This window comes from Phoxinus phoxinus, assembly GCF_949152265.1.
Source record: "Phoxinus phoxinus genome assembly, chromosome: 1".
NCBI lineage: Eukaryota > Metazoa > Chordata > Actinopteri > Cypriniformes > Leuciscidae > Phoxinus > Phoxinus phoxinus.
The window spans coordinates 45,747,418-45,755,375 of NC_136876.1; positions in this window are offsets into that span (position 1 = coordinate 45,747,418).

A 7,958-nucleotide genomic window follows, 5' to 3' on the forward strand; every position below is an offset into this window, starting at 1 on the left:
CCCGTGTCTATATCAGGGTTCAGTAATCCACCGTCTAAAAGGAGCGGCTAATCACCTGCTGCTAGCGGTGACCGCTGTAAAGACACAGGACACACAAAGCTAGCATGTGGTCTTTAGCACAAGCAGTGCTTCGTCTACTCAGAAAGCCAGCATTCGCCATATGCCGCATGACGGGTATTCTCATGCATTACTTTGTTTTAGCAGCTGCGTTTGATGCTACTATGTGCTAGAAGTTACAGTAAATCACAGTGAAGGCTGGTGTGGTTCATAGTAGGGATGGCCCGATACCACTTTTTCCAGGCCGAGTCCGATACCGATACTTTCATTTTTGGTACTCGCCGATACCGATACCGTAACCGATACCTGTATTTTTATTTTCAATTAATTTAATTCATGCATTTGTCATTTTTAAATGTATTGGTAGAGAAACCAAAAGAATGTCAAATCATATTTGTTTATTAAATGTAAACTTAATTTGTTCATCAAATATATTTAATGCACTGCATATTCATTACTGTATAAATTAAATATAGATGGATCTTTTTGTGAAGTTACAAAAAAAGGTAGCCTATTTAGTCAAGAGATAATCCTTTGTCTGGTTAACATTAAAACACAGCAGCAGATTAATTCAACTGCTGCCCCTTTAAGACCGAACGCACGGACCCCATTTGAATTATACTGTCTACGTTCACTTGACATATAATATACTTTGTTTACTAGGATACTCGCCAAGACGGGCGTTTTTACATAGTTTTGTGTGAATTCATCCGTACAAGCGCAATAGTGAAATAATTCCACTCGTGTTCGCGCGCTGTCTGAGGCGATGGTTTTCGGGGCGCGCGCTTTGGATGTTTGAAGTTCATGTAACTTCTTGACCTGCAAATGTCCTGTAATAATGTCGTTAAACATAAATAAGGTAACAGTTCATGTTTTACTTACATATACGATTTAGTTTTAATCCAAATATACGTGCCGAGTGAACGATCAGCAATCCAGAGTATTCAACAGAAGTGCGCGCTCTCTCTCTCTCTCTCTCTCTCTCTCTCTCTGGTCAGTTAATGTTAATAATAAGCTACATGCCTCGTTTTACTTTCTTTGCCATTGACATCCGACTGAACTACAAACTTTCCACTGACGTCTGATGCGCTCGACCAGCTCGCGCTTCGGTGCCGCGGCGCGCTCAATCCACTGCGCGTTTTTCTCTTATCAGCTCGCGCACCTCAGCTATAGGCGTTACTATATTTTGTTTAATATTTCATTAATATGATACATTTACTTCATAGACAGCCTTCTTTTTTATCCCCATTATACTTTCTGTTGTCAGTGCTTCTTTGTCTGGACACAAACACTGTACACACGCTGCCTGGTATCGGTTGTTGGTATCGGGGCGCTTTTACGAGTACGAGTACGAGTACATGAGCTCAGTATCGGGCCGATACCCGATACTGGTATCGGTATCGGGCCATCCCTAGTTCATAGAGTTCCACTTGAACAGTTTTTAGCAACCAAACAATGAAAAAATATTGTTCTTGGATAAAAACTTGGACAATTCATCACAATTTCTGTCAAGATTATGTAATTTAAATTTTATTTTACCATAGATACATATTGTTTACTCTGCTGGTGAGCTGAATGTAAGACTATAAAGCCTTCAACAGATTGGAGAGCTGACAGGTTTTAATGCCCTGGCACGGCTCACTGCGGCCTGTTGTCTGTGAGAAGTTTCCAGGCTTAAACTGAGCTTTGCACTCAGCAAAACAAGACTTTTCCACACCTGGCTCTGGTTGCACGGAATAGCCTCATGGATCTTATTCCATAGACTGCAGAGTTGCCCTGTTTAAGCCACAAGCACATGTTTTCCATTGAGTTTCCAGTTGCATGTCAAAAAATATAAGATCATTTTTGAGGTATTAATACATTTGGGACAAAATATTTTCGTTGCACATGGCCTAATGGTTAGAAAGTATTGTACGCCGAAGGTCGTGGGTTCGATTCTCAATACCGACAGGAAGCGGTACAGTATGGTTTGGTGACACCAAACCCCCAATTGACCCTTCGCAGGGAGCTTGATTGACAGGTGATCTGACATTGCACATCATTTTTCAATGATTCTCAAACAACTTGTCAGATGGATCAGTCTCTCTAAATCCCCGCGAGCCTGCTGTGCTCTGATTGGACAGATGGCCCAGTCTGTTGTGATTGGTCTACCGCGTACAGCGCCTGTTTCGGAAGATAAACGATCATTACCATAACTGTTCTTCAGCTCCGGAGGCTTCCTGAAGCTCAGCGATTGTACACACTGTAAAGACAGTAGCGCTGATGTCGATTTTACCATATCAATCCGAGCACGAGTCCGATGATGAAACATTGGAAGAAATAGTTATTCAACCATCGGACGTCTTGAGCAGGAGGTTTTCCATACGCTACTCAATTTGAGGTACATTATGAGATGTTGCAGCTGTAATTCCTCACCATCAGCATTAAAGGGGTGGTAAAATCCCATTTTCACAAGATGTAAAATAAATTTCTGATGTCCCCAGAAGTGTGTATGTGAAGTTTTAGCACAAAATACCCCACAGATATTTTTATATAGCATGTTAAAGTTTTCACTTTTTGAGGATTTGCAAAAACGCACCATTTTGTGTCTGGCCCTTTAAATGCAAATGAGCTTCTGCAGAGGGCGGGGTTTCAAGAGCTCATGTGTGTGTTAGCAGCTGCTATTACCTCATGCAGCAGACACACTAAAATGACAGAAACTGTTCTGTCTTTAATGTCAAAACGGAGTCAGACAAAGATGGAGAGACAACATGTAGAATGCAACAGACGTCTCTGAAAGGTTAGTTGATGAATTTATGTTGCTGATGTGGCGTTAACTATCTTCAATTAGCATATTCTGTCATGGTAATCTATAAATCGCTCGTAACGTTATAGGAACTGTTGTGAGATGCACACAGAGTGACTTTCGATTGCATGTGAAAAGATGGATGCTAAAGTTTGAGCTGACTCACTTCTGTGACAAAATACTATACAAATATTACAAATACAAATATTTGACTTGTTCCCTCAACTGCGTGTTCCCGGGGGCGGGGTTTATGTACATTTTAGACTTGCTGATGTCACTAAACCCAGAGGAATGTCGTGTAGTCCCTACCAGCCGTTTGTTGTAGTCCTTAAAAAAACGATTTCTTTAAAAGCAAATATCTCCCTTTGCTTTGAACTTTGAGCGTTGTAACTTTGCAGATGTTGTTTATGCTCAAACAGCAACATTACACACTAACTAAAGTTGGAAAAGTGAAATCATACTTTACCACCCCTTTAACACGTGTACGTCCATCAACAAACCTATGAGTATATTTCTCATTTATTGCGGTGCACATGTGGGAACTGTATCATTAACTGTATCAATAATGGTGCGTACGTTAGCCGAGCACTAACGTGAATTATTGATGTAACATTAAAGTTTGCAAAGCAAATCTTGCTCCATCCTTTATCCTTCCTCAAAGTAGTAAAAATGACAGACAATCTGCATTAATAGACACATTTTTAGGTAATAGTGGCCCACAGCTACTCCTGTAGTCTAAGCAAGGCTTAAGAAATCAGTCCTACACACAAGAGAGTTAAAGGACAAAAACCTGACAAATGTCTTGAAATAAAACACCTGAACAATGTATTTAGGTGTGACCGTGGTATACGTGGAATAAAGGTGCAAATGATATAAATAATGAAACTATTTTAGCAACTTTAACTGTCTATCTGGAGGAAATACATGTTGATATTAAAGGTAATTTAAGGATTAGTCTAGCACTTCTTTAAGCCACTACATGTCATACACAAAATATGCAACACGTAACTCACCAAACATTTAGAGCAGTATGATCTCCTGGAACTAAAAGTCAGTCTATAGAATTAGTGCAGGTTCTCTTGGGGCTGTTAATAATGGAGCACAGTTTAGGTCAGATGGCAGATTAATGTAGTGTTGCAAAAATAGGTCACCCTAACAGGTCTCAGCCTCCTTACACTGAGCTTGAAAGCAAAAGTCCCTTCTTCCCTGACCATTTACCCCTGCTGAAAAGACCAGACAGTAAGGTTTTGTTTGTGGACAGAGTGACTACAGTTTCTCGAAATATAGACATTATAATGGAACATCAGCATGACTAGCTAGTCACAACAGTTTCAAGAAAATGCAGTAACTTTGTCGCACGTTTGTCACTTAAACCACATTGATTCTACAATAGAACTGTCGTAAATGTCATAATCAGAATATTGCTGTAAATAGCAAACATGGCATCTGAGGACTACTTGTTCTCCTTTGTTTTCCTTTAATTCATGATGTTTGATTCAGTTGCAGGTTCATCTTGTCACCCGAGCCTAAATACAAAATTGTCAGACGTAAAAAGCTAAAATTGAACATTACGTGATATACGTGAACTACACCACAGCCGCATGACTTCAACATCACCATCATTAAGCTTCCAACAATTCTCTCAGTCTTTATTTTTAAAACATTTTCCCTGAAAGTGTGAGTAGTTTGTAAGTGCGCGGTTATAAACACAACAAGGCTGTGAAAGCGACTGAGTACATGAGTTTATTTGTTTAAATACTGCAGGGCTGCTGAATGCTTGAATCGGATTGGTTGACGAATGTTCAATGGTGTGTCGTTATTGTCAGGAAAACGCACATGCAGCTAAAGTAGTTCCAGTCAGGTCTTGACCGCATAACAGTTCCATATCACTTCGCCAAATGATTTCAGTTATTTCATGATCTATGTAAGTACACAGGCCATAATAACAAGAAACTATTCTTCTAACCACAGGGCAATTGCTGTTGTTCCAACCACATCATTTTGTGATGACTTTGCAAATGTTCATTGGAAAAATGGTTTTGGTGGAACATTGAACTGCTGAAGTGACAAAAGAAAACACTTTACAGGTCGTAGCTGGGTTAACACTCTTATCTCATGAATGAATGAAAATCCCTGATTCTTTTCCTTAGATCCAAACAAAACAATCCACAAATACAGTCTGTCCACCTCAGAGAGCTTCACACAATGCTCCCTTCAAAGCTTTTTATGACGTGTTTAATGATTGGACTCTTTGATTCTCACGAATCTCCTGAGCGGCTGCTGTTTGTTTCGTGCAAATGTGAGCCGGGGCACACTGACATTGAGCAGGTATGAGGAATGCTAGCTTGCGAATAGCCTAAAGTTCTGAGCAGAGCCACGCAGCTGTTTTTGAAGCATTGCAGGATCATGTGTGTGGCTGACTTCATTGGGTGGGTCGAGAGAGCTTTGATGGTATGATTGTTTGTGTGGGGATTGAGTTCCCAACTCCAAAAAAGATGTGGGTTCTTCGAACGGTCACTGTGTTGGTTACACAATGGGGGCGTGAGTTTAACCCGTACACCATCATCAGCCAATGAGTGCGTGCTTAGCAAGGAAACAGGAAGTGGAAAGGACACAGTACAAGGTAAACTAATTTAGCCCCGGGGAAAATACATCAGAGTAACACTCAGCAAAACAGGTGCCGTGTTGCAATATACACATGTTAGTGCTTTACACTTTGCAACAGGGGATAAAGGGGCATTTAAAACACAGTGCCAAGAGCAGTATTGTAACCCTCACAGACATTGAGGAACACACATCAGATGAGTGGTCTATCATATAGTTTTTTTTAAATGACTGATTCTTACATTTTTACCTGTGGTACCCCAGTCTTGAATATTTAGATACATGAGAAAGTCTTCAAATTTGACTCATGCAGAGGTATTGCAACAGGAATGGGCAAGAGGCTAATATGTTTATGTAACGGATGTAGGCCAGTAAGAGCTGTGCATGTAAACCTCACTCCTCTGCGGTCTTTATCGTCCTTTTTTTAGAGCGCCCACCTCCCAGGCCGGAGACCCTGGTTCGAGTCAAGTAGGACCGGTTACATTTGGTGCCGTGACCCGGGTGGGAGTGAAGTTTAGGGATCCCGCTCGGAGTCGAGAACGACCGCTTCCATTTACCCAGGCCTGGATTTTATGTTTTGTACCGCCTTTACTTTAATTTTGTATTTGTTTATTTTATTATTAAAGTTGTTGAATTTGCACCAGTTCCCACCTCCTTCTTCCCATAACAACATCCTGCGGCACCAATGTAGCAAGGTTATGGGAAGTAGGAGGCGGGAACCAGCGAACATTTAACAACTTTAATAAAACATAAACAAAACACAATGTAAAATCCAGGCCTGGTCCTCTCTTGTCCTTCACTTTCTTCGCTCCTCCTTTTATGCTTCTGCTCCTCCGTGAGAGATACGAGACCGGTGCGTTGCGCAAGTGCCACTCATCAGTAATCACGCATGTCCTGCTTGTCACAATGATATTGAACTTCCACATACATTTCATTCAGAATATATGTGATGAATAGGTAATCAGGTATTCTCATTGGATTGCAGAGTTTAGGGCACATATAAACAGTACATTCAGAATCAAAATTCTGTCGAAAATCTACATTAAGCTCTAACATTCTCTAAAACTATTAATTTAATCCATTTGGAAAATGAATTTGATCTTCAGGCTGGGTGAAGGTTAGCGAGTAGTGAGATATACCCACATGACTTCATTGCATAACACAGATATCATCTTCAGATGGATGAAAGTCTATTCCAGGCACCTTCCTGTTCCCTCATCTTGTCATCCCATCGGGAGCTTTTCAAGGAAAGTGGAAGCTTATCGAAAAGAAGACAGACAGGTAAAGACAGAAATGCCACATGTCTTGCTGACAGGATATTTTGGCGGCATATGATGGTGTCAATCTTAAGGCCCCCACTATAAGATAATGGTTCCAAATTTTGGCCCAATTTTCCCCTTCGGACAATCCTAGGTAAAATCCCTATTATCTTCATGGTTCTACAGGTGACCTTATCAGATTTTCCTGTGGTGTGACGTGTGTTAAAAATGATTGAAACTGCTTTGAAGAATGTCTGGGGCAACGCTAATGTCAAATTGTAAATATCCAACATTGAACACTGAATATTTATGATCAGAAATCCTGTTGTGTGAGGGGAAACCCGGAGACAAACGCGCACACACTCTGTAGATTGTCACATGGAACAAAACGATACCCAAACAGATAGAGACGGAAGCATAACCAGCTTCATCCATCTTTTTCTTTTTCTTTTTTTTTTTATTGAATTTTTTGTCAAAAACAGTCCAAACACTTTTATCGCCATTTCTTCTTGCCCGTCGTCCGCCATGTTCGTTTATTCTAAAGTCACGTTTGACCACAAGAGATTTTGCAAGATTTCTTGTTTTCACAGTCGGGACTCTGGTTGATTGTGAATGAATCTGTTAGTGTTTACTGTGCTGTCTTGGTCACATCCCGGCACTCCACACACTATCCGAAAAAAACTGCAAATCTATTATTTTTTTTATCGTCATGTTTGTGGTCTCTCACATTTTGAAAATCTGATTGAAAAATCTTTAAGTGTGGGCTAGCCTTAAATGTGTAGTCCAACAAAACTTCCATTCATCCACATGAAAGATATCATACATGCTATCATACGTATGTCCTTCATTTTCTGTTATTTACATATTTATTGAAAGGATAATATACCTGGAGAGAAATCAATTAGCAGACACATATTTCCTAGCTGCAGACCTGAGTTGTACCACATTTAAACAGAGTCATCTAAGAAAAAGATGTTGTATAAGTCTATCTCCTTACTTTCCAGCTAACCAGATTACACAACCATTATGATTAATGATATCTAATAATAAAGTATATTTTAACTGTTGAAGATATTAGATATGTAGTGTTGCATTACAGTGCTGAAGGGTGTGTATCCAGGAAACAGGAGCTTCTTGTCACAAGTCTGAGATATTCACAATGTAGCGTTCTGGACTGGCCCCATAAGGCAAAGTGAAAGACAACATATTCCCAGAATACATTTCACAGGGGTCAGCGTGCCAATTTTAGCATT